Here is a 26304-nt window from a genome sequence, read left to right as displayed (position 1 = left end):
CTCTCTCTTTCTTTCTCTTTCTCACATCATGCCTGTCTCTCTGAGGTAACAGCATCAAGTTGTGTGTTGTTATTTCAGGGAGACGTGTGTGCGTGTGAGCAGGCGGGGTCGTGCACGTGTGTGTGCATATGAGTGTTTTTCCTACAGCTAAAAAAAAGGAGCTGCATTCTGAAAGCTAGCCAATTTCTGTACCTTTGTACACGTGCCAATCTACTGTGCAGCGCTTCTGCCTTTCGGTGAGTCATCTCATTTATTCCCAGATTTCATGCCAGTCTCATAATAGTGGTGTTATTAGGATGCAAATCAGGTTTGCTTCAAATGCAAGCTCTAACAGCTGTGAATCTTAGTTACCTTTGAGATTGGACATGGTGAATTTATGTTAGTCAAGAATGCCTTTAGGATGCAAAGATGCCATTATCAACACCTCACTGAGTTTTAACTTGGTCATAGAATAGGGCCACAAGAAGCTGGATGTTCCTTCTGCAATATTGCAGAAAGATTTAGCAGGAATGTAGCCATTGTGCATGACTGCTGGCAGCATTAGTCATGGGAATGTACAGTCACAAGAAGACCATGCTCTAGATGCCCACATGGCACTGCGAAAAGGGAAGACCATCATGGTGGATGTATGGCTCTGGTGCATCGTACTGCATCTGCAGCAGGAATTTGAGCTGCAGTTGGCACCACAGTGGCACAGTGAGCTGTTACAGTTCGGCTACTTCTCGGTCAACTCCAAGCCAGATGCCCTCCACTGATCCAAAACCTGTGCCGTTTGCAGTGAGAGCTCATTGGAGGGCAGGGTGGAGGTCTGTTGAGCTATCTAATGAAAGTTGGTTCTGTATTGGTGCCAGTGATGGCCATATGTTGGTTAGAAGTAGGCCCGTCAGCGAACTAGACCCACAGGACCTACACCTGGAGTCGTGTCTGGGGTGCGATTTTACAGCGTTGCAGAGAGTGTTTTCTGACAGCATAATGCTCGTTCACACTGCTGTTGTGACCCAACATGCTCTATAGAGTTTTGGCGTGTTGCCTTGGCCTGTCTCCAATCGAGCACATACAGGACATCATCGGATGACACTCCAGCATCATTCACAAACAGCATTAACTGAGCCTGAAATGACTGACCAACTGCAACGGGCATGGAGCTCTATGACACAAACTGACATCCAACACACTGCTCAACACAGTGCGTGTACATTTGCTTGCTTGTGTTCAACATTCTGGTGGCTACACTGGTTATTAATGTACCAGCATTTACATTTGCAATGGCTTATCTTGTGCTTACATTCACCTGCGATCTTGCAATGTTAATCACTTAAATATTTTACCTGGACAAATGTATTCTCGAAATTTCCTTAGTCTACATTTATTACTTTTTGGCCTTGTGATCTTTTTTTTCCATCCATGTATTTTGATGGAGAGGGATTGAGGCTGTTGTACAAAAGCACAAGAAGATGCTTAAAGGTGGGCTTTCCAAGTTGCACAATGAATGTTTTGCCATTTTTGAAGCAGTGCAGCAGTCATCAGATGTACTTAAAAATCTAATCAGTACTATATTCTAAAAAAGCACAAAAAGTTGTTTAAGAATACAAAAGCAAGGGCTTGATATTGAAAGTACGTTTCACAAAAGTTATGCAACGTTGTAACTTTGGCATGTGTGTAGATGGTGCAAACTTGGGACCCCCTATCCATGAATGTCTGTAGAAGTGGTACCAAAGGAGACATAAAGTTGAAACTTTGTACATATCCAACCAAGACATTGTGGAACCGTCCCTTAAAATTTCATTAGATTCAGAAATGAAATTTTAAGGGACGGTTCCACAATGTCTTGGTTGGATATGTACAAAGTTTCAACTTTATGTCTCCTTTGGTACCACTTCTACAGACATTCATGGATAGGGGGATTAGATTCAGAAACCCTCCCATGAACCATGGACCTTGCCGTTGGTGGGGAGGCTTGCGTGCCTCAGCGATACAGATGGCCGTACCGTAGGTGCAACCACAATGGAGGGGTATCTGTTGAGAGGCCAGACAAACATGTGGTTCCTGAAGAGGGGCAGCAGCCTTTTCAGTAGTTGCAGGGGCAACAGTCTGGATGATTGACTGATGTGGCCTTGTAACATTAACCAAACGGCCTTGCTATGCTGGTACTGCGAACGGCTGAAAGCAAGGGGAAACTACAGCCGTAATTTTTCCCGAGGACATGCAGCTTTACTGTATGATTAAATGATGATGGCGTCCTCTTGGGTAAAATATTCCGGAGGTAAAATAGTCCCCCATTCGGATCTCCGGGTGGGGACTACTTAAGAGGATGTCGTTATCAGGAGAAAGAAAACTGGCATTCTACGGATCGGAGCATGGAATGTCAGATCCATTAATCGGGCAGGTAGGTTAGAAAATTTAAAAAGGGAAATGGATAGGTTAAAGTTAGATATAGTGGGAATTAGTGAAGTTCGGTGGCAGGAGGAACAAGACTTTTGGTCAGGTGATTACAGGGTTATAAATACAAAATCAAGTAGGGGTAATGCAGGAGTAGGTTTAATAATGAATAAAAAAATAGGAGTGCGGGTTAGCTACTACAAACAGCATAGTGAATGCATTATTGTGGCCAAGATAGACACAAAGCCCATGCCTACTACAGTAGTACAAGTTTATATGCCAACTAGCTCTGCAGATGATGAAGAAATTGATGAAATGTATGACGAGATAAAAGAAATTATTCAGGTAGTGAAGGGTGAAGGGAGACGAAAATTTAATAGTCACGGGTGACTGGAATTCGTCAGTAGGAAAAGGGACAGAAGGAAACATAGTAGGTGAATATGGATTGGGGCCAAGAAATGAAAGAGGAAGCCGTCTGGTAGAATTTTACACAAAGCATAACTTAATCATAGCTAACACTTGGTTCAAGAATCATAAAAGAAGGTTGTATACCTGGAATAATCCTGGAGATACTAAAAGGTATCAGATAGATTATATAATGGTAAGACAGAGATTTAGGAACCAGGTTTTAAATTGTAAGACATTTCCAGGGGCAGATGTGGATTCTGACCACAATCTATTGGTTATGAACTGCAGATTGAAACTGAAGAAACTGCAAAAAGGTGGAAATTTAAGGAGATGGGACCTGGATAAACTGAAAGAACCAGAGGTTGTAGAGAGTTTCAGGGAGAGCATAAGGGAACAATTGACAGGAATGGGGGAAAGAAATACTAGAAGAAGAATGGGTAGCTCTGAGGGATGAAGTAGTGAAGGCAGCAGAGGATCAAGTAGGTAAAAAGATGAGGGCTAATAGAAATCCTTGGGTAACAGAAGAAATATTGAATTTAATTGATGAAAGGAGAAAATATAAAAATGCAGTAAATGAAGCAGGCAAAAAGGAATACAAACGTCTCAAAAATGAGATCGACAGGAAGTGCAAAATGGCTAAGCAGGGATGGCTAGAGGACAAATGTAAGGATGTAGAGGCTTATCTCACTAGGGGTAAGATAGATACTGCCTACAGGAAAATTAAAGAGACCTTTGGAGATAAGAGAACCACTTGTATGAATGTCAAGAGCTCAGATGGCAACACAGTTCTAAGCAAAGAAGGGAAGGCAGAAAGGTGGAAGGAGTATATAGAGGGTTTATACAAGGGCGATGTACTTGAGGACAATATTATGGAAATGGAAGAGGATGTAGACGAAGACGAAATGGGAGATAAGATACCGTGTGAAGAGTTTGACAGAGCACTGAAAGACCTGAGTCGAAACAAGGCCCCGGGAGTAGACAAAATTACATTAGAACTACTGATGGCCTTGGGAGAGCCAGTCCTGACAAAACTCTACCATCTGGTGAGCAAGATGTATGAGACAGGCGAAATACCCACAGACTTCAAGAAGAATATAATAATTCCAATCCCAAAGAAAGCAGGTGTTGACAGATGTGAAAATTACCGAACTATCAGTTTAATAAGTCACAGCTGCAAAATACTAACGCGAATTCTTTACAGACGAATGGAAAAACTGGAAGAAGCGGACCTCGGGAAAGATCAGTTTGGATTCCATAGAAATGTTGGAACACGTGAGGCAATACTAACCTTACGACTTATCTTGGAAGAAAGATTAAGAAAAGGCAAACCTACGTTTCTAGCCTTTGTAGACTTAGAGAAAGCTTTTGATAACGTTAACTGGAATACTCTCTTTCAAATTCTGAAGGTGGCAGGGGTAAAATACAGGGAGCGAAAGGCTATTTACAATTTGTACAGAAACCAGATGGCAGTTATAAGAGTCGAGGTGTATGAAAGGAAGGCAGAGGTTGGGAAGGGAGTGAGACAGGGTTGTAGCCTCTCCCCGATGTTATTCAATCTGTATATTGAGCAAGCAGTAAAGGAAACAAAAGAAAAATTCTGAGTAGGTATTAAAATTCACAGAGAAGAAGTAAAAACTTTGAGGTTCGCCGATGACATTGTAATTCTGTCAGAGACAGCAAAGGACTTGGAAGAGCAGTTGAACGGAATGGACAGTGTCTTGAAAGGAGGATATAAGATGAACATCAACAAAAGCAAAACGAGGATAATGGAATGTAGTCAAATTAAATCGGGTGATGCTGAGGGGATTAGATTAGGAAATGAGACACTTAAAGTAGTAAAGGAGTTTTGCTATTTAGGGAGTAAAATAACTGATGATGGTCGAAGTAGAGAGGATATAAAATGTAGACTGGCAATGGCAAGGAAATTGTATCTGAAGAAGAGAAATTTGTTAACATCGAGTATAGATTTAAGTGTCAGGAAGTCGTTTCTGAAAGTATTTGTATGGAGTGTAGCCATGTATGGAAGTGAAACATGGACGATAAATAGTTTGGACAAGAAGAGAATAGAAGCTTTCGAAATGTGGTGCTACAGAATGCTGAAGATAAGGTGGGTAGATCACGTAACTAATGAGGAGGTATTGAATAGGATTTGGGTGAAGAGAAATTTGTGGCACAACTTGACTAGAAGAAGGGATCGGTTGGTAGGACATGTTTTGAGGCATCAAGGGATCACAAATTTAGCATTGGAGGGCAGCGTGGAGGGTAAAAATCGTAGAGGGAGACCAAGAGACGAATACACTAACCAGATTCAGAAGGATGTAGGTTGCAGTAGTACTGGGAGATGAAGAAGCTTGCACAGGATAGAGTAGCATGGAGAGCTGCATCAAACCAGTCTCAGGACTGAAGACCACAACAACAACAGATTCAGAAATAGTCAAATAGGGCACCCCTGGTCCAATTGATACAGAATGACCCATATTTGATGTTTCAAGGTCTGCATATTACAGACATGTAGGAACTAGTGTTCAAAGTTTCGTAGAAAAATAAATTTAAAAAGAAGTTACATATTTGGCCATGTTAACCCTAGTTGTGTGACCAGTTATTTCCTCACTTTTGGTCACTGCATATTATTATAAAACTGGAGATTTCAGTAACATAATTGTAGACTCTGTTTGCTAGAAATAAGTTTTTTTTTAACACAAGCATGTAAGACAGCAAACATACAAAAAGCAGATAAATTTTACAGCAATTGATTGGAAAGGTAGAACAATTAACAAAAATTATTTACCTACAAATTACTTAAATCAACTTCTAGAGAAGTTTATCTTATGTTTGTCAGCAGACAAATCTTTCTTAGTTCAAGAATGGATCTGGCAGTTTCTCTAAAATATCTTTGATTGTTATAGTCAAACCATCATTTTCAGTGCATCCAAAACAAGTTTAAAGTGCATTAATACTTTTTAGGCATTGAATTTCATATTGTGAATTGAAAAGCACTTTCAAAATAATACACATATTTATGTAAAGGATAGATTGCTGCTCATCATTACAGAGGTAATGTTCCATCACAGACAGGCCCAACAAGAAGACTGCTAATCGTGTAAGCTTTCATCCAAAAGGCCTTTTTCTAATGTAGAAAATACACGCATGCACACAATCACAACGCTCACTCACATGACCACTGCCTCTGGCCACCGAGGCTGGACTGCAAACAGCTGCAACTGATAAGAGATGTGGTCTGTATGGTGAGTGTAAGGAAGAAGCTAGGGCGGGGAGGGGGAGGGGTTGTGGAGTAGGTATGAGGGAGGGTGTAGTGCTGCTTGTGGGAACATGCAGGAACGTGATGGGGTCAGGGTAGGACTGCTTGGGTGCAGTCGGTCGGAAGGATTGAGTAGGAGAGGGAGGGAGGGAGATAGGTAGTGGAGAAGGGTAGAAGTGAGGAGGGAAAAAAAGAGACAAGTGGAGGAGGGAGAGCAGGCAAGGGTATAGGTGGATGAAGGACTAGGACTAACGTAGGTTGAGGCCCAGGGGGAGTACGGCAACGTAGAATATATTGCAGGAAGAGTTCCCACCTGCACAATTCAGAAAAGCTGCTTTTGGTAGTAGCTGGTGTTGGTAGTGTTGTGTTGGTTACTGTGGGCGTTAGTACTGACACAACCAACGGAGAAGTTGCGATGTCTGGTGGCAGGAATCCAAAATGATCTGAAGATACTTTCTTTTTTTTTAAATTGATAGAAACATAAGTTCTCATTATGAAGTGGCTTGATGAGCTTCTTGTGTCTCATGCATGCAACTACTTTACTCTCTATTAATTCTCACAGAACACATGCTAGGTGTCATCTTTCTGTTACTCAGTACAGATGCTCTCGAAGTCTGCGACCTAACTGGGCCGACCAGCGATGGGGGCCGACCAGCGATGGTTATCTTGTTACGTCAGCTCGACAGGGGACAGTGAACTCTTATCTTCCTAGAGGTATGGTGTTGCCTCTTCCTTCTATTGGCGTGTGGGTTAGTGCTGCCTTGATGACATTTTGTGACACTGTGCTAGTTGGTGGCAGTCGATGATTTAGGACTGTACATTCCTCTCCCCCGACCCCTCCCAAAATGTCTGCATTGTTGTCATGTACAGAGTCATCTTAAAGACAATGGAGGGCTCGGCAGGAAGCTAGGTGGCATGAGGAGCTGCGAGCTGCAACTGGCACCGACACTGAGCTCCTGACTGTGCTCCGACATCTGTTGTGCGCTCAGAGAGAACGTCAATCGGATAACCCTCGAAAGGGCACTCACTCTCTTCCTGAGCCGATCCAATGAAAATGGAGGGGGCGGCGATGACCATGGCGGCAGCAGTGCCAACAGTGGCACTGGGTCTACGGCGGGTGCCGGGACGAGTGCCAGGAAGTTGAGCTGCTGTGGTGATGAAGATGATGGGTCCAGCTTCATCTGTTCCACGGGCGGTGCCAAAGAGGTACCTGGGTGCAGCTGTGCCAGCTGCAAGATCCCAGGAGGATGCAAATCTGGAGACAAAAAATCTGCAGAATAAACTCTTGCAATCAACAAGCATGAATCTGGTTCTGATGGTGGTGCAGCAACCCAGCAGGACCTTGAATTAAATACATGCAAGTGTGCAAATTTTAGAGAATCGTTCCCTTCTCACAGTGCCTAGTGCGACCAAAAACTCAGAAAAGAATAGGATTATTAGGTGCAAAGTGATACTTGCAGAACGTGGTAGGGACAGTGCACTGCGGTGGGTGCAGCAACTGGAGCAGTATGCGCTGGATCTGGCCATGCAGAAGCTCCACCGGCGACGGACCATCACAGTGCTGGGGAGCGGTACATTGTGAGGAAGAGCAGCAGCGCTTGCTTCTGTATCTGGGAGGCATGTAGTTTCTTCATCTGTTGCTTGAACGTATGCACAAATCATTTAGCTTCTCCCTTCGACTGAGGATGAAATGGAGCTCTGGTGAGGTGAGTGATACCATTGGCTGTACACAACTGTTCAAAGTCCTGAATCATAAACTGTGGTCCGTTGTCTGTAACCAATACTTTTGGCAAACCTTCCAAGCAAAAAATAGATAACAGAGCCTGAATGATACTATGCAACATAGTACAGTTCATGGGCATTGCAAATGGATATTTGCTAAAAGAGTCCACAACAATAGGCCAATGAGTGTTCCAAAAGGGATCAGCAAGGCCAATTGAAATCGTTGCCATAGTTATTGAGACTTTGGCCAAGATGAAAATGTTTGCAGTGGGGCCGATAGGTTTTCAGCACAAATGCAACACTGTGATGTCATCTGTTCAAATTGGGAGTCTGTGCACAGTCGGGTACAGTGCCGATGTGCTAACTGTTTTGTGTGTACAATTTCCCACTGTCCTTGTTGCAGCAATCGTAACACTTTTTTTTGCAACACTTTAGGAATAAGCATATGCGGTTGTCCAGAGTCAGTTTGCAATAAAATCGTGCCATACTGTATGGAGAGACTATGCTGATGATCAAAATATCAGAGTACAAAATATTCTGAATTTTCTTCACTGAATGGGGCCATGCAGTACGGATGTAGTGCAGCAAAAGATTCAAGTCAGAGTCTGCTTCTGTGGCGTGTGCAATTTTCCTGTAGTGCAGTGGAAAAGTCTGTGAAAGCTCAGTGTCCCACACATTGATCTGATAACAAGATGCAGCAATAGCATTGAATTTAGAATCAGGCCCAACAAAAAGGCGAGAAAGGGCGTCAGCATTTGCATGCTTCGACGTAGCCTGGTACAATGTTTCATACTGATACTATGACAATAACAAAGCCTTACATTGCAGCTTCTGAGCCATGTTTGGACAGATGAAACAAAGACCAAAGTGACTTATGATTCGTCACAATGTAAAATTTCTGGACAGACCAGATAATGGTGAAACTTTGTCGTGCATAGATAATAGGGAGCACTTCCATCTCGATTTGGGAATAGTTACATTGAGTTTTGGTCAATAACTTGGAAGTGAAAGTAATCAACCTGTCCTGTGAATCAGATTTGTGTGAGAGCAGCCAAATCCACTGGCCTAGTGGGATCAAAATGAAGAAGGAATTTGTCACTTAACAATGCATTTTTAAATTTCTGATGCATCCTAACACACTTTAGTCCACACAAAGGCACATTCTTCTGGTGCAAAGAATGCAATGGAGATGCAATCTGGACTGCATTAGGTATAAACCAGATATAATATGTCATCTTCCTGAGAACTGACTGTAATTCTGTCACATTCTGTTGGTCAGAAGAGTCCTGAATGGCGAGCAAATGTGAGTGAAGGGGATGAACACCTTGTCTATTAAGAACATAGCCTGAATTTCACTCTGAAAAAAGGCACATTTTTCCAGACGGCACTTCAAACCTGTAGCTGAAAACACTTGAAAAAGCATACGAAGGTTACTGATATGTTCTTCTGGCATATGTCCTGACACCACAGTATTGTCTAAGTTATTTGAACAGGACTGAACTTTTGCAGAAAGCTGTTCTAAGTAGCATTGGAATATGGCAGCTGTGGAAGTGCTTCCAAAGGGTAAGCACAAAAATTTGAACATCCCGAAATGTGTGTTGACCACAAACACTTTCTGAGAGTCCTCATGTAGTGGAATTTGCAAATACTCATTGGATAAGTGAGACTAGAATGTGGCATACAAACTACTTGTACCAAGAACTGGAATGTCCTGACCATTATACGCTGTAAGTTGGATGCAATATTTTGTCAACTTTTGCTAGCCCAACTGTTCATAAGTGGCATGATTAAGCAACGGAACTGAGTGCCAGTGTCAGAAGTTGCACACAGCGTCAAGCAGTGACTAAGTTCACAAACAGTTCATTTGACTGTCGGTCATTACTAGTAGCGGTAGCCAGTTTAGAAAAAACTACTTCACTGAGTGAGAAGGTGCTCTGCACTTATGAGAGTGATGTGGGTAGAGTTCTTTTTCCGTTGCAAGCACACAGATTGTAAATGATCTGGCTTCCCACAAGCAAAGCAAGTCGCATTCCCCGAAGGGCAATTTTGTCTGTTACACATCGAAAAGCAGTGTGGACATGAATCACAGCATACAAACACGTTGACACTTGTTTACTCTGTCCATGGTGTGGTGGCCTGTTTGCACGCAATGGTTGGTTGGAAGGCCATACCTGTTTGTCACTTTGCCAGCCGAAGTGGCCGTGCGGTTAAAGGCGCTGCAGTCTGGAACCACAAGACCGCTACGGTCGCAGGTTCGAATCCTGCCTCGGGCATGGATGTTTGTGATGTCCTTAGGTTAGTTAGGTTTAACTAGTTCTAAGTTCTAGGGGACTAATGACCTCAGCAGTTGAGTCCCATAGTGCTCAGAGCCATTTGTTTGTCACTTTGCATTACCCTGCAGATGGGAGCTACCGAAAAGTCTTCTATGGCAGTATCACATGAGTCCTGATGTGCAGTAATAATCTGTAACACTTGTTTCAAAGTAGGATCAGAATGTTTGAGAATTTGTTCACGAGTCCTACTGTCTGGCACATTGTGTGTAATTGCATCATGAAACACTGTGTCACTATGGTACTGTCCAATTTGTAATGAGCTGCTGCAACCTGTTCCTGATCCTTATAATACTTAGTGAGGGCAGAAACTAAATCTTCAAACTTGCACTTGATTTGTAGCACAATGATTGCTAAACTGAGTTTGCCATTCGTTCCATTCCACTTGATATTCACTGAAAGCTCGGAATGGTGGAATGCATGGAGGCAGTGATTGGGATGTGGCCAGCTGTTCTGGAATAAATGATTCAGCAGCAGTTTTGTGCATTAATGAGCTGCTGGACTGCAGTCTTCAACTGCGACATTTGGTGGTTCTCAAACTGAATAAATTTCTTTAGATCAAAGCCAGCAGCAACTGGAGGAGATGTAGGCTGATGTGGTGTAGGAGTCAGGTTAGAGGCCATGTTAATGAGAGGAGCGCTTCAACAAATTAAATATAAGCAATTCAAATACGCAAATAGTGCAAGTGTTGCAGCTAGTCTGCAAGAAAGAACACAATTAGTAGCAATGCTTCTCTGAAAGGAAAGAGAGAAATTTTAGTGACATGCTGTGATGGACCGACGAAGAGCTAAGGCAGCGTTGGTTCTGAAATCCGTGACGCCACTTGTTGTGTTGGCTACTGTGGGGGTCGACACCGACACAAGCAAGGAAGAAGAGAAGTTGTGATGGCGGTAGCAGGAATCTAAAATGATCTGTTCATACACTTTCAAACAAATAGAATGCTTTATTTTGAAAAAAGAAAGAAACAACTTAGCTTCTCATTATTAAGTGGTTTGATGGGCTTCCTGTGCCACTTACATGCAGTTAATTTGCATTCTTTTACTGCTCACAGAACAAAGGCTAAGAATCATCTTCCTGGTACTCAGTACTCGTGTTCTCGACGTCTGCACGGAACTGGGTCCGACCGGCAAAGGGCAGCTGGTTAAGTCAGCGTTGACAGAGGGCACTGAACTGTCTTCCTAGAGGTGTTGCGCTGCCCACTCTTTCCATTGGCCTGAGGGTCAGTGCCTTTTTGATGCCGTTTGCGGTGCTGGGATGGTTGGTGTGTAGTTGATGCTTTAGGACTGCGCAGGTAGCAAGCAGAAAAGCTTGTATTGGTAACAAGGTTCCAGATGACACAGGCTGTGAAGCAGTGACTGAAGTGAAGTACATTGTGTTGGGCAACATGTTCAGTAACTGGGTGTTCCGTCTGTTTCTTGGCCTCAGTTTTGTCAGTGGCCATTCATGTGTACAGACAGCTTATTGGTTGTCGTGCCCATGTAAAATGAGCACTGTAGTTGCATAGTCTGTAGATCAGATGACTGCTTTCACACATAGTGTGACTTGACTGGAGTAAGTGGTGGTGGAGGTGGTGGTGGTGGTGGTGATGGTGGTGGGAGGGGTTTGCATCTAGGTCTAATACATGTATTGTGCCTGGAGGCAAAGGGTTGGGAGCATGGGTGATGTAGGGATGGTCTAGGGTATTGCATAGGTTTGGTGGCCAGTGGAATACCACTGCGTAGCCGTGTGGAGTGGCCGTGCGGTTTGAGGCGCCATTTCACGGACTACGCGGTTCCTCCCGCCAGAGGTTCGGGTCCTCCCTCGGGCATGGGTGTGTGTATTGTTCTTAGCTGAAGTTAGTTTAAGTAGTGTGCAAGAGTAGGGACCGATGACCTCAGCAGTTTGTGGTTCCTTAGGAATTCACACACATTTGAACTTTTGAACCACTGTGGAAGGGGTGGGAAGCATAGTGGGTCTGATAGTCTCGTTTAAGGACACGATGAGAGGTAGTCAAAACCCTGGCGGAGTATGTGATTCAGTTGCTCCATACTGGGTGGTACTGGGTCACGAGGGGAGTATTCTTTTATGGCTGGAAGTGAGAATGTGGGAGCTGGTGGGTGACTGGGGGGACAAAGCAAGGGAGATCTGTTTCTATGTAAGGTTGGGAGGTTAATAATGGTCTATAAAGACCTCAGTGAGATCCTTCGCATGTTTGGAGAGTGACTGCATGTCACTACAGATGTGAAGGTCATAGGTAGCAAGGTTGTATTGGAGGGACTTCTTGGTATTGAATGGGTGGCAGCTGTTGAAGTGTAGGTAGGTATTGCTGGTTGTTCGTAGATTTGATATGGATGGAGGTACTGGTGTAGCCATGTTTAAGGTGGAGGTAAACATCAAAGACTGTGGCTTGTGTAGAGGAGGACCAAGTGAAGCAGATGGGGGAAGAAGGTGTTAAGGTTCTTCAGGAATGTGGTTCAGGTGTCCTCACCAATGATCCAGATGATGAAGATATTGTCAGTGAATCTAAACCAGATGAGGGGTATGAAATTCTAGGTGGTTTGGAAGAATTCCTCTAGATGGCCCATGAATAGGGTTGCATAGGATGGTGCCATGTGGGTGCCCATTGCTTTACCACAGATTTGTTATGGTGACATAGTGACCTTCCTGGTCTCACTGAAACTTTCACAGATCGAAATTACTCTCCTGACCTTGTATGGAAACAGATCTCCTGTGCCTTTTCTTTCCAGTCACTTATCGCCTTCCACATTCTCACCGTCCAGTCACAAAGGAGTACTGCCCTCATGACTCATTACCACTATGGAATGGAGCAGCTGAATCAAATTCTCCGCCAGGGTTTTGACTATCTTTTGTCAAGGCCTGAAATGAGCATTATCTTATCCTTCCCACCTCTCCCACTGTTGTATTCCGCCGCCCACTGAACCTAAGCAATGTCCTTGTCCATCCCTACTCCACCCCCGCTTCTGACCCTTTGCCTCATGGCTCATATCCCTGTAATAAACCTAGATGCAAGATCTGTCCCATGTCCTCATGCCACCACCTATTATTTCATTCCGGCACCACCTCTCTCATTAAAGGCAGGGCTAGCTGTGAAAGCAATCATGTGATCAACAGACTAAGCTGCAACCATTGTCTGCATTCAATGTGGGCATGACAATCAACAAGCTGTTTGTCTGCATCAGTGGCCACTGACAAACTGTGGCTGTGAACAGCTGGACTATCAAGTTCCTGGACATGCTGCCCAACACAATGTGCTTCACTTCATTGACTGCTTCACAGCCTGTGTCATCTGGATCCTTCCTACCAACATGAACTTTCCTGACTTGCACAGATAGGAACTCTCCCTGCAATACATCCTGCATTCCCATAACCCCCCCCCCTTCCCTGCCCCCCAACTGGCCTGAACATTTTCTAGCCCTGTCCTTCACCCACCTATCCCTTTCCCTGCTCCCACTCCAGCACTACACAGCCTTCTATTCTACCAACACACACGCTAGGTTCTCTCTCTTTCTTTTTGCCCTGCTTGTCTCTTTTTCTCTCCTTACTTCTCCTTTTCCACTCCCTCCCTTACCCCCCTGACCCCTTCAACACTACCTTGTCCCCACCACATTCTAGCGTGCTTCCACAAGCAGCACTGTGCCATCCCCCACCCCTACTCTGCTGTCCTTCCCACTCCCTGCGCCAGCTTCCTCCTTACCCCCACCATCCAGATTACTTCTTCCATCAGGTGCAGTTGCTCACAGTCTGGCTTTGGTGGCCTGAGGCCATAGTTTTGTGTGTGTGTGTGTGTGTGTGTGTTTTCTACATTAGAAGATCTTCAGACAGAGTGTAAACAGCAAAGCCACAATGCCCATTACATTCTTGCGTATGTGCACCAGAAGTTTTATTTCTTAATGTTGTTCTTGGAACATTGCACAGTTTGCTTGCAGTAGCAACCTTCATTACCTCATCAATAGCCTTTAGTGCATTTGTAACTTGGCTGGGAGATTGCTTGCATTTGAATAAATTTATTCATAGTGTTGCTAGTGTCTGATAAGCAGGAATCTGAGAGAATCACCACGACCATATTGCCAAGTGATTAACAACTGTAAAAGAGCAAGGTGTGAAACAAATTCCTGAGACATCTGTAGTCAAATTTTTTCATAGTGAAGTATTCCTCATGTGGAGTACTTGCACAAGATCACAACTAGATGTAATTAAACTTTGTCTGGCACCGCGCACTGCGGAATTTGAATCCACACCAGACGACATGGACGTCGAAGACCCCTAGAGGTTTGCACCATCGCACCGTAAGCCATGGCAGCACACACCTCCTGGCCCACATTTAGTGTGAGGGCGCCACAGTGGAATGCATGGTCCCGGCGGCAAATAGCGGCGGCCCCGATCATGTATTTAAGCACTGGCCTATTGCTCGGCTGGCCAGTTTAATCTTGCGTATGTCTCTGGACATATCGCCTCACCTTGGACAGCGTATTTACTTTCTTGTTCTGTGTACGAGTGGACATAGTTGTCTAGTTAGGTTTTCTTGTGACTCCATTGTTTCGATCTTGTTGTTGTTCGTTAGGTCCTTTGTTGGTTGTGTCTGTCCTCTCCCTTTGTGTTGTTGTTTTCGGGCCGCTCTGGGGGTCCCACTGGGCTTTCCGTCCTTCAACCACACAACTGTTCCGGTCTTAGTTGCAACACTTTGTTAATTTTAACAAATAAACTTTGAATGCAAACAATCTATTGTTTCTGATGCAGTACAACAAAAGAAAATGAACATTCTCCATAAATTCTTCTTAGTAATGAAGGAAAAGTGCATCACAAAAATAAATTCTTGAGGGTGTAGATTACGTTCTTCCACCATTTAAACTAAGTATGTATTCAGTTCTATTTCAGAGTAGCATGAGTTGTCCATGGCACAGAACACCAAGGCTTGGAGCACAGGTAATGGCAGCGCAGTCATCTGGATGGCTACAGTGATGCTCGATCTGAGGTGTTGTTCAAATGGTGCTGGTACTTCAGTCACTGGCTGGTGAAGATGGAACTGGTCCTAGCTGTCTCCATGTGGGCAGAAATACTCGTGTGGCAGAAGGTTACAATTTTCGTATTGGCTATTGAAGTCGTGGCGGATGCAGGTCTAGAGCGAACTCTGTTGCTATCTTTTGTGCTGTCTGGCTGGTTACTGGGAGGCCCTCTGGGGCTGAGTTGGATACTGTGGAAGCCAGCCTGAATGCAGGGCTCGAGCTGACGATAAACCGCTAAGTATAAATTGGTTGCGGGTTGGTGGTGTTGAAGGCGAAAATCAAGACACGTGCCACATAGGACTTAAAACTCAAACCAGTCCACTTCAAAGGATTAACTATTATTTGTTTATACTTGTGTTGGTGCACTGTGTGTTTAATAATTTTCAGAAAACTAACTGCTTAAATGCAAACAAACTGAAAAGAATTTGAAAGCTTTTCGGTATTGTATGTGCCCTTGAAGATTTTTTTTTTATTCCCGTAATCCATATCTAATGAGCTGCAGAGCAGAGTGTGAACAAATGGCATGAATGCTGATGACTGTGTAAACTAGATGGCTGCATAAATGCAACAGTTTATCAGAATGCTTTTGCGCTGAGGTGACAAGTCATGGAATAGCGATATGCACATATACAGATGGTGGTCCTATCACGTACACAGGTTATAAAAGGGCAGTGCATAGACGGAGCTGTAATTTGTACTCCGGTGACTCATGTGAAAAGGTTTCTGATATGATTATAGCCACACAGTGAGAATTAACATATTTGGAATGCGGAATGGTTGTTGGAGCTAGATGCATGGAACAGTCCATTTCGGAAATTGTTAGAGAATTCAATATTCCAAGATCCAGATTGTCAAGAGTGTATTAAGAAAACCAAATTTCAGGGATTAATTCTCACCACAGACAATGCAGTGGGTGATGGCCTTCGCTTAATGACGAAGGCCAGTGGCATTTCCGTAGACTTGTCAGTGCTATCAGACAAATAACACTGCATGAAATAACCACAGTAATTAGTGGGGGATGTACAATAAACATATCTGTTTGACAGTGTGGCGAAATTTGGCATTAATGGGCTGTGACAGCAGACGACCGACATGAGTGCCTTTGCTAACAGCACAATATCGCCTGCAGTCCCTCTGCTGAGTTTGTGACCATATCGGTTGGACTCTAGACAATTGGAAATCCATGGCCTGATCAGGTGAGTCCTGATTTCAGTTGGTAAGAGCTGATGGTACGGTTCGAGCACGGTGCAGACCCCATGAAGCCGCGAACCCAAAGTTGTGAACAAGGCACTGGGCCAACTGGTGGTGGCTCCATAATGGTTTGGGCTGAGTTTACATGGAAGGGGCTGGGTCCTGTGGATGTTCAGGTACTTAAGACTGTATGCAGCCATTCACGGATGTCGTATTCCCTAGCAACAGTGGATCTTTTATGGATGACAATGTGCCATGTCAGCAGGCCTCAGTTGTTTGTGATTGGTTTGAAGAACATTCGAGGAATGGTTTGACCACCCAGTTCACAAACATGAATCCAATCAAAGGATGAAACATGATTGAGAGGTCAGTTCGTGCACAAAATCCTGCACCAGCAACACTTTTGCAATTACAGATGGCTATAGGAGCAGTATGGCTCAGTATTTATGAAGGGGCTTCCAACAATTTGTTGAGTCCATGCCACCTTGAGTTGCTGCACTACGTCGGGCCGAAGTAGATCCTGCACGATATTAGGAGGTATCCCATGACTTTTGTCACCTCAGTGTATTGCAGCGCAGTAATACATTCAAACACTAACTCACAAGACATGTTTGTGAGCGTTGCTTTCATTGTTTTCATTTATTTATTCTACGTGTAATTGTAGGGAGTGTCCTTACAGGAGAAATAAATTTTGTGTGTAGAATTACAAGAGCTAATCTGTTGTTCACTGATGGAAAACTTGAGAAAAATTGCTCAGAAAAATCCACAGCTGACTTTCACTTACATTTGGCTTGCGGAAGATGACATTCGACATGCAGCACTCAGGTGAACCTCGCTAATTGGTAAACCTACTTTACTTCACCAAAGAAAGAGCACTGTCAGTTCTGTGACGGTCTAGGTCAATGAGCATTATAGTATCACATGTGACATATGTTGTCTGACGGAAAACTATTTATGCGGTTGCATTTATCATTGTAAGGGTGGGAAATCTGGGTATTATGTGATCTGGGATAATATTCAATATAAACTGCCTCTATTCTTATAGTGTATCCTAGATAATTTAAATTCGCTGACAGTTACTTTAGTGTTTATATACTGTTCATTTACAGCTCCCAGCTTTAGATGTAACTACTCGTTATAAATGGGAAGCAACAGCTTGTTTCTAGTTTGGTAGCTTTGTGCTGAAATTTTGTTAATGTAGCCTGAACACACTAACAGCTACTTCTCTTGCTAATATGACTGGACTCATTCCTCTTTACTGCACGTTCTTCATGAAAGTAACATGGAAATAGAAATAAACAAGCAAGTAAAACAATGAAGGTGGTGATGGTACCAGGTTCAGCAGTGAGGCATATCTTGAACCATCACTGGTAATTATCAGTAGCAGTACTTGTAGCAACTGGCTTCATATTGCTGATGCAAATAGCATCAGTGGTAGAGCGGCAGATGCATGCCTTATTGTAACAAAAGTGTCATGGAACAGGTTACTGCTATTTCCGACTTGGTCCAGAGAGAACCCAAATTCAGCACCAAAAATTGGATGTTAGGTTGCGACCAAATCTGGAGCTATTTGATGAGTAAGATTGTATGTGACAACTTGCTGAAGTGATAACCCCATTCTTCAAACAAACTGGTTTATGGAACATGTCATGCCCCTCCTGCTCGAGCACTAATCTTTCATTTTTTGAGGTCCAGGCAGCCACATAGAGAAGAGAAGGGTCTCTTAGTTGAAGGGAGGTAGAACATAGGCAAGTAGTGTCACAGGAGATTACAACACCCCCTAACACTCTAGAAGTCATGTGGGCTGTTATTTTATTTGACCTTAACTTGTTGCTAATGGTTGACATGGGCAGTTAGACTCAAATGTTAATTATTGTACTCCATAACAAACCTTAATCAGTGTACGATAGAATCCGGATTGTAAAATGTTTGTCAGGTCACACACATTTGTAATTACGAACAATGGACAGTCCAGGATGGAATAACAACACTATTATGAAAAGGATAAATTGCTACTCACTATGCAGAGGTGGTGTTAAGTCACAGACAGGCATAATGAAAAGACTACTTAACATTTATGCTTTCGGACAAAAGGCCTTTTTCAGAAAAAGAGAGCTCTTGCACACATTCACCCAAGCAACACACACACACCATCACATCACTAGTCGTTGTGGCCTAATGCGAGAGTATTCACTATGATATGTGACTACTGACTAGTGCTTTGTCCTCAGTGGGTGTGCTCTGTATGCACTATCCGCCTTTTGCATTGATTTGCTTTTGTCTCCGTAACATAGGGACCACCCTCCAACTTTTCCAATCGTGTTGTTACAATTTCATTGGCCCTGTATGTGAATCAGTAACCAGTACTGTATTTTTACAGATTACATTACATGTAGAGACGTGGGTCATATTTCACACTAAATCATAAAAGAAACTTACATAGTGACAGGATATACATAAACTATAGGCAAAACAATATCTGTAAATGATTCAAAATCACAAGTGACATAAAGTGTTGGTTTCACAATGAATTTAAATGTGCACTGAGTTTGTATCAAGTGTGAGAGACCATCACAGCAGCATTCAGCTGCAGATTGCTACTCGCATTCGCATCGACAAGTTGTGGTGCTTGGTATCTGAGAGCAGTCTTTTTGGAGACCAGTGGAAGTTGTGAAGGCAGTAGGCAGCTGTCAATTTACAGTATTGTTCTGAGGACTTACCAAGGTCCTCCGTTCACGAGTAGAGTAAAGGTTTCAGATCAGAGACTTTGTCAATTCTGTAACAAGCTCATCTGTAAATTCATTGACCTGCACTACAGTGTAGACACATGTAAAGTCACTGTAGAGGATCAGATGTGCACTACACACTAGCGACAGTCACTCAGCTGACAAAACACTGTCGTTTTCCACATTTAACTTTTTTATTTTTTATCATTTTTTTTAGTGCGAACACCTACCATATTAAATACTGCATGTAAAAATGTATTCCCACATGAAGAGCCTACCAGCTAATGTTTCATCCCGCAAGCACACGCATGTGTTTGTATATGCCTACTCGCAACCCCCCCCCCCCCCCCCCCCCCCCCACACACACACACACAGAGAGAGAGAGAGAGAGAGAGAGAGAGAGAGAGAGAGAGTAATATTACAGTAATTGTAATCCTGGGTATTGAAAAATAATTAAATTTAGAGTGAGTATGCTGTGCAATTAGATTCCTTTCCTAGTTTGTTTTTATCGAGACGCTCTCACACGGTGAATAGTCATGAGTGACTGGAAAATATCTCAAAACACTCTTGTTAATGAAATGAATGAAAGAACAGATTCTCTGAAATATGGACCAGTATTACATTTGTCAGTCTCTTGTAGTACTTTGAAGCCTGTTTTAAGCTCTATCAATACAACTTTCAAAGAACCAGCACAGGTTCAGGCGAAAATATTTCAGTTAAATACCTCTGACTTTGTTCTTGCAGTATCTTAGAAGTATTACACACAGGTGAACAGAAAATTTCATCTAACGAATCTCTGAAAGGTTTCTGATACTTACTACATTGTCGACAGATGTACATGAACTATATGGTTCCAGAGACCTTTTCAAATCTAAAGCATGAATGATATATATGCAGACTGAAGCAATGAATAGACAATTTCTACCGAGGCCAGGATTCGAACCTGTCTCTTCTGCTCACTAGACAAATGCACTAACCACTGCGGCACCCTGGGGCAATGGCTTTGCACAACTGCACAGACTACACTAGCACACCTCCCTTCCTGACCCAAATTCAAGTTCACACTCAGCCTGCTTGATATTACCGCTAAACTTGGAAATGAATGGTAATTTGGATTGAGGAGGGTGGTGTGCTGGGGTAGTCTGTGCAGTTGTGCAAAGCCACTGTGCCAGAGTGGTGTAATGGTTAGTGCATCTGCCTAGTGAGCAGGAGACCCGGGTTCGAATTCTGGCCATAGTACAAATTTAATTTGTAGCTTTAGTCTGCGTATGTCAATCATATATATACAGGATATAGCCATAGGGAGTATCTCTTCATATGTGACTAGAAGAATTTTTGATGATTCTGGACAGAGTTGGTTCTACAGAAATGAAAGAAAATTTAGTTTACTCCAAGGAAGTGCAATCGATACTGTTCTCAATGTACATAAATGATTTATTAAATAGTCGTCAGCACTACCATATTGTTCACTGATAATGCTGGTATCTACAGAAGAGATCATTATTGGTTGATCATAAGGAATTGAAGAATAGCTTGGACACATTATGCACTTTGTATAACAAATAGAATCATGTTCTAAATGTGGACAAACTCAAGATAATGTTAATGACAAAGGGTTACCTGATTTTAAGATTAGAGACATACTTACAGAGCCTGTCACATTGTTTTAACATCTGGGATTAACGGTAAGAAGATTACGAAATGAGCTAAACATGAAATCAGTTGTATGAAAAGTAAAAGATTTGTTGTGAGGTTTCTGGAGCAATGCAGTGCATTTGTAAAGTCAGTCTCATTCAAGATGCTTATGAAACCTGTTCGAGAATTGTGCTCCAGCATATGGAATCCCTATCAGGGATGCATGAAGGCAGATTTTGAATGAATTCTGATACACTCTGCTGATCTTGTAATGTGTCAGAATTGTCCATACAAAAGTGTGACACAGATGCTCAGAAATCTTTAATGGGAATCCTTGGAAGAAAGGCAACCATGGTCTCGTGAAATCCTGATGGATAAATGTAGAGAACCAGTGTTGGAGGACGACAAACGTAATTCTTCTGCTACTATCATACATCTCGCATAATACAAAATTGTTGAGGCTTTCGTGGCCACTTGTTGACAAACTGCCTATTGGCTTCTGTCTCGGGTTCTTCGGCCGACGTTCATCTAATGATTTTTCTGACGTTTCGCCAGCACGAGTGGCTGGCATTGTCAAAGCTTCACCCTCCATTGCCGGTGGTGAACTGGAGCTGAGCTCGCGGGCGCAGGCTATATGTACCTGGCGCGCCAACGTCCGAGGGCTTCTCCGCGGTCATTTCCGGTGCGGTTCTCCTCTTGCTACCTGCGACGGTCGTTCGCTGCAGTACGGGAAGCCAGGATCCGTTGACCTTAAGGCTTTCCTCTTTCTTGTTCAAACTGTTCGCGTGTTTTTGTATTTCTACAGCTTCTCTGAACAAGCGCGTGTGATAGTGCTTCTCTACAGCCAGAACTTCCGTGTCGGCGAAGTTTATTACATGGTCGGTCTCATTCAGTGCGTGCTCTGCCACGGCCGATTTCTCCACCTGCCCCAACCTGCAATGTCGCTTATGCTCTTTGATCCTGGTGTTCATGGATCGTCCAGTCATTCCGACATAAACTTTTCCGCATGTGCATGGTATGCGGTATATTCCCGACATTGCAAGTGGGTCTCTTTTCTCCTTCGCCGATCTAAGACACTCTTTGATCTTCCTTGTCGGTTTGAAAATAGTCTTTACGCCATGTTTGCGCAATATACGGCCGATTCTGTCCGTCACTCTGGGAATGTATGGCAGAAAGGCCGTACCCGACAATTCTTTTTCCGGTTCCTTACTTCGCCGAGGGTTGGGCTCTGTTACACTTCTAATATAATTTGTGGAGTAACCATTGCTCCTCAGGACAATTTCCAGGTGTTGCATTTCTCGTTTGAGGTGTTGCGGCTCACATATTCGTCCTGCTCTCGTTACGAGCGTACTAATCATGATTAGTACGCTCGTAATGAGAACAGGACGAATATGTGAGCCGCAACACCTCAAACGAGAAATGCAACACCTGGAAACTGTCCTGAGGAGCAATGGTTACTCCACAAATTATATTAGAAGTGTAACAGAGCCCAACCCTCGGCGAAGTAAGGAACCGGAAAAAGAATTGTCGGGTACGGCCTTTCTGCCATACATTCCCAGAGTGACGGACAGAATTGGCCGTATATTGCGCAAACATGGCGTAAAGACTATTTTCAAACCGACAAGGAAGATCAAAGAGTGTCTTAGATCGGCGAAGGAGAAAAGAGACCCACTTGCAATGTCGGGAATATACCGCATACCATGCACATGCGGAAAAGTTTATGTCGGAATGACTGGACGATCCATGAACACCAGGATCAAAGAGCATAAGCGACATTGCAGGTTGGGGCAGGTGGAGAAATCGGCCGTGGCAGAGCACGCACTGAATGAGACCGACCATGTAATAAACTTCGCCGACACGGAAGTTCTGGCTGTAGAGAAGCACTATCACACGCGCTTGTTCAGAGAAGCTGTAGAAATACAAAAACACGCGAACAGTTTGAACAAGAAAGAGGAAAGCCTTAAGGTCAACGGATCCTGGCTTCCCGTACTGCAGCGAACGACCGTCGCAGGTAGCAAGAGGAGAACCGCACCGGAAATGACCGCGGAGAAGCCCTCGGACATTGGCGCGCCAGGTACATATAGCCTGCGCCCGCGAGCTCGGCTCCAGTTCACCACCGGCAATGGAGGGTGAAGCTTTGACAATGCCAACCACTCGTGCTGGCGAAACGTCAGAAAAATCATTAGATGAACGTCGGCCGAAGAACCCGAGACAGAAGCCAATAGGCAGTTTGTCATCTCGCATAATGTCTGTAAGAATCAAATAAGAATATTAGTACATTTACAGATGCCTGTATCCAGTTATCTTCCTCTGTTCTACATGCGAATGGAATAAGGCAGAAAAGCAGCAAGAATTATATGAAATATCCTCCACCGTGCACTATATGGTGGCTTGGGGGTGATGTATGTGTGTGTAAATGTAAATTCATGTAAACAGTGAACCTCTGTAATTGGTATGTAGCTGGACATAAAGAATATTAATCTTTGTCTTCCAACTAAATCTATTATAGTTAAATGTCTTCATTTTATATAAGTTCGACCAATCAAATACCATCATGTTGTATGATCTGTGTTGCATGTTCTACAGTGGTGTATGTGTTATTGCATATATTTGTCAGTTTGGTTATTCTTTGATGTGATACCGATAAAGAATGCTGAAGGACACATGAAATGACAGCTTTCCTGCAAGCCATTCATCCTTTTATTTTAGTAATCTTGTAAAAATTTTGAACCCTTACATAAAATTGTATTTGTATTTTGCTTTCCATTTCATCATTTAAATGTGTAGGGTAATGATTATCAAATTTAAGTGTGTAGGGTAATAAATTATCAATTCATTTTAGCTGTACTGCATAGGATACAGTATGTTTACTGGTATGTATTACCTGTGTGTGAAAGTAGTTGGCCTGTTGTAGAAAGTAAAGACCAAGTTTATATTTTTTAAATGATTTCTGCTTGTATATATATTTTATCAGTGTTATCATAAATTCAGTTTGGTATTTTTCAAATTGGAATGTGTATGATGACTGTTCAAAAAGAATCATACCGTATTTTGTATTGTTGAAACCAACACTGGTATTGGGGCATGTGCACACTCTTTGTTTGCAGGCATACGTAGTATGCCTGCCTGACCTTTTTTTCCCCCCCAAAACTGTGGAAACAACTAGTCACTAGCTGACCATTGACAAATGAACACATGTAAGTGGTAGCTGTCAGATTTTGTGTTGTGGACAAAATGACAAAGATGCATCAAATTTTGTTTCAAGCTTGACGATTCTCAAATTGAAACAGTCCACAAGATTGAACAAGTGTTTGGAGATGAAGAAATGGGTACCACACAGGTAAAGTAGTAGTGCAGCCAATTCAATGATGGTCACTCATCAAGTAGGCCTTCAGCGTTCACAAATGAGGTTTTCATTGATCATGTAAGGTCCCTGGTGATGCAGGATAGACTAATCATGATCAGATAACTTACAGATGAGGTTAAAATTAGTTTTGGATCTGTTCATTGCATTTTAATCGAACATTTGGGCCTCAGGAGGACCTCAGCAAAATTTGTGCCAAAGTTGCTAACAACTGAGCAGAAGCAACTTTGTTTGGATATCACATGACATGTCTGGATACTCTGAACAGTAATTCCAACTTTCTTAACACAGTGATCACTAGTGATGAGTCCTGGGTTTATGGGTATGACCCACAAGTAAAGTTCAAGTCATTGCAATGGGAGCAGCCATCTGCCTCGCGACAAAAGGAGGAGAGTCAAGTCTGCAGCAATGTGAGAGTCATACTGACCTTTTTTACTCCTGTGGTGTGGTCCATCACAAGTACACCAATGAAAGGTACTAATGTCAGTGAGTACAACCCAGATTCTGCATCGCCTTCGAGAAGCAGTGTGATGCAAATGACCAGACTTGTGAGGAGCAGGCAGTTGCTATCTGCACTATAATAATGCACCTGCTGATTGTTGTCAATTAGTTCAGAAATTTTTGGCCAAACACAACAAAACTATGGTTTGTCAGTCTCCCTATTCTGCGGACCTAGCATCAAGTGAGTTCTGGCTTTTGCCTAATCTGAAAAAGACTTTGAAAGGGACCAGATTCCAGAACAGGGCAGGCATTGTGCAGAATTAAACAGAGAGGTTTCCAGCAATGCTTGCAGTAGTGGCAGCAGTGTTGGGACAGGTGTGTAGAGGGTGAAGGGAACTACTTCGAAGGTAACTAGTGTCAAACAATAGTATGTTAATAAAGACTGATTTTATAACTAAAAATTGGATACTTTCTCAACAGCCATCATATAATATCTGTTCATCTTCTGTAATTGCTTTCAGAAATTTTCCTTCTTTTTGCTTCTAGGTGCTCCATTATGGATAAGTGCAACGTGGACTGTTTTTGATGAAGGCATCTGTCTGCGGAGATTGTATCAGATTCAGTTTACAATGGTATGAAATGAATTCTCAAAGAATGAGTCATAAAGCTACTGACAATATTTTGGGATCAATTTTATTGTCTGCTAGCTATGTTGTTACAGTGACTTATAAAAATTAAAACATACTAAAATTGTGATAGTTGGTGTGAAATATTATATTTTATTTTAAGCTCTGCATATTATTGATTGGCTTCATTTTGATAACTTATAATAGCAATTGAGGAGTGGCAAAGTATGATTGAAATAACGGTTTTCTGTAACTGTGTATCTAAATTGAAACTTTCTTGAACTGCAAGACAGCCTTTGTCATGGGTGCATCATACGTCATTGTCTTCAGCTGACGTCTCTGTACTGTATTATCTATTGAATAGAAACATGATCTATTTCATTGTTGAAAAGTACTGTAGATGTTTTATTATTTGTACTTTCATATAACCATTATTATTGTTGTTTTATATTTTATGGGTGTTCTTGTCAAGTGTAAACTAAATGTAGTTCTTATAATTCATTGCTATTTGAGAGGATTTCAAATTTCTGGTCTGCTGTGCAATCTGATACTACATGGAGGGACCAAATGACAGTCACACTATGAACAAATTTTTCAAGTGGTCCGCTTATGTGTGAAATTCATCATTTGGACTAAAGCACAAAATATAGTTCATTGTGCTATCTGTAATTCTTTTTTTCTTTTCCCTCCCCTCCCCCGCCCTCCTTCAATTATACAATTGTGAAAGATTTGAGGATTCGAAAGGGCCATTACTCCCAATTATGGTGAACACCTGAATACCTTTTGTAGCCTCTGGTAGTATTTTCATTAAAATGTGTCATGGAATACCATGGCTCTCCTTGTGTTTGATGATTATGTTTGCAAATTGGATTTTTTACTCAGTGACCTGGATTAGCAAGAAGTGCAAAGCCTTCTCACTGAAAGGATCAAACTTAATCTTTGGAAAAAAGAGTTCTGCTTCTGAGGATGTACTCAAAAAGAGTAGTACTACCAAGGTCATATAGTTTGCTGACAATAGTAATTTGGGTGTTCTGACCTACAACTTCACAAAGAATTTAGTGATAGCTCTTTGGCCTTTAATTTGCAAAACAGACAGATGGAGTGATACAGAGAGTCCATTGTCGCTCACTATTTGCCAACTTATTTGTTGAAGGTTTAGCATATGAAGGACGGAGGCAGCAGCTTTAAATCCAATCTCTTTGTGGAGATGTGTTGAAGAT

The 26304-nt window shown here is 42.7% G+C and overlaps 1 long non-coding RNA gene across 1 annotated transcript in view; it reads left to right on the top strand.

Annotated features, from left to right (window-relative positions):
* The window catches only part of LOC126194823 (uncharacterized), a 30855-nt gene extending 5102 nt beyond the window's left edge, over window positions 1-25753 (top strand). Inside the window, exon 2 of the long non-coding RNA XR_007538508.1 lies at window positions 25005-25753. This is a non-coding gene — a long non-coding RNA (uncharacterized LOC126194823). The remainder of the gene's footprint in view (window positions 1-25004) is intronic.
* Window positions 25754-26304: the final 551 nt, after the last annotated feature.

This window comes from Schistocerca nitens, chromosome 7 (genome assembly GCF_023898315.1).
Source record: "Schistocerca nitens isolate TAMUIC-IGC-003100 chromosome 7, iqSchNite1.1, whole genome shotgun sequence".
In the NCBI taxonomy this organism is placed as follows: domain Eukaryota; kingdom Metazoa; phylum Arthropoda; class Insecta; order Orthoptera; family Acrididae; genus Schistocerca; species Schistocerca nitens.
Note: the sequence above shows the minus strand (reverse complement) of the source record. Positions and strands in the feature narration are given on the sequence as shown.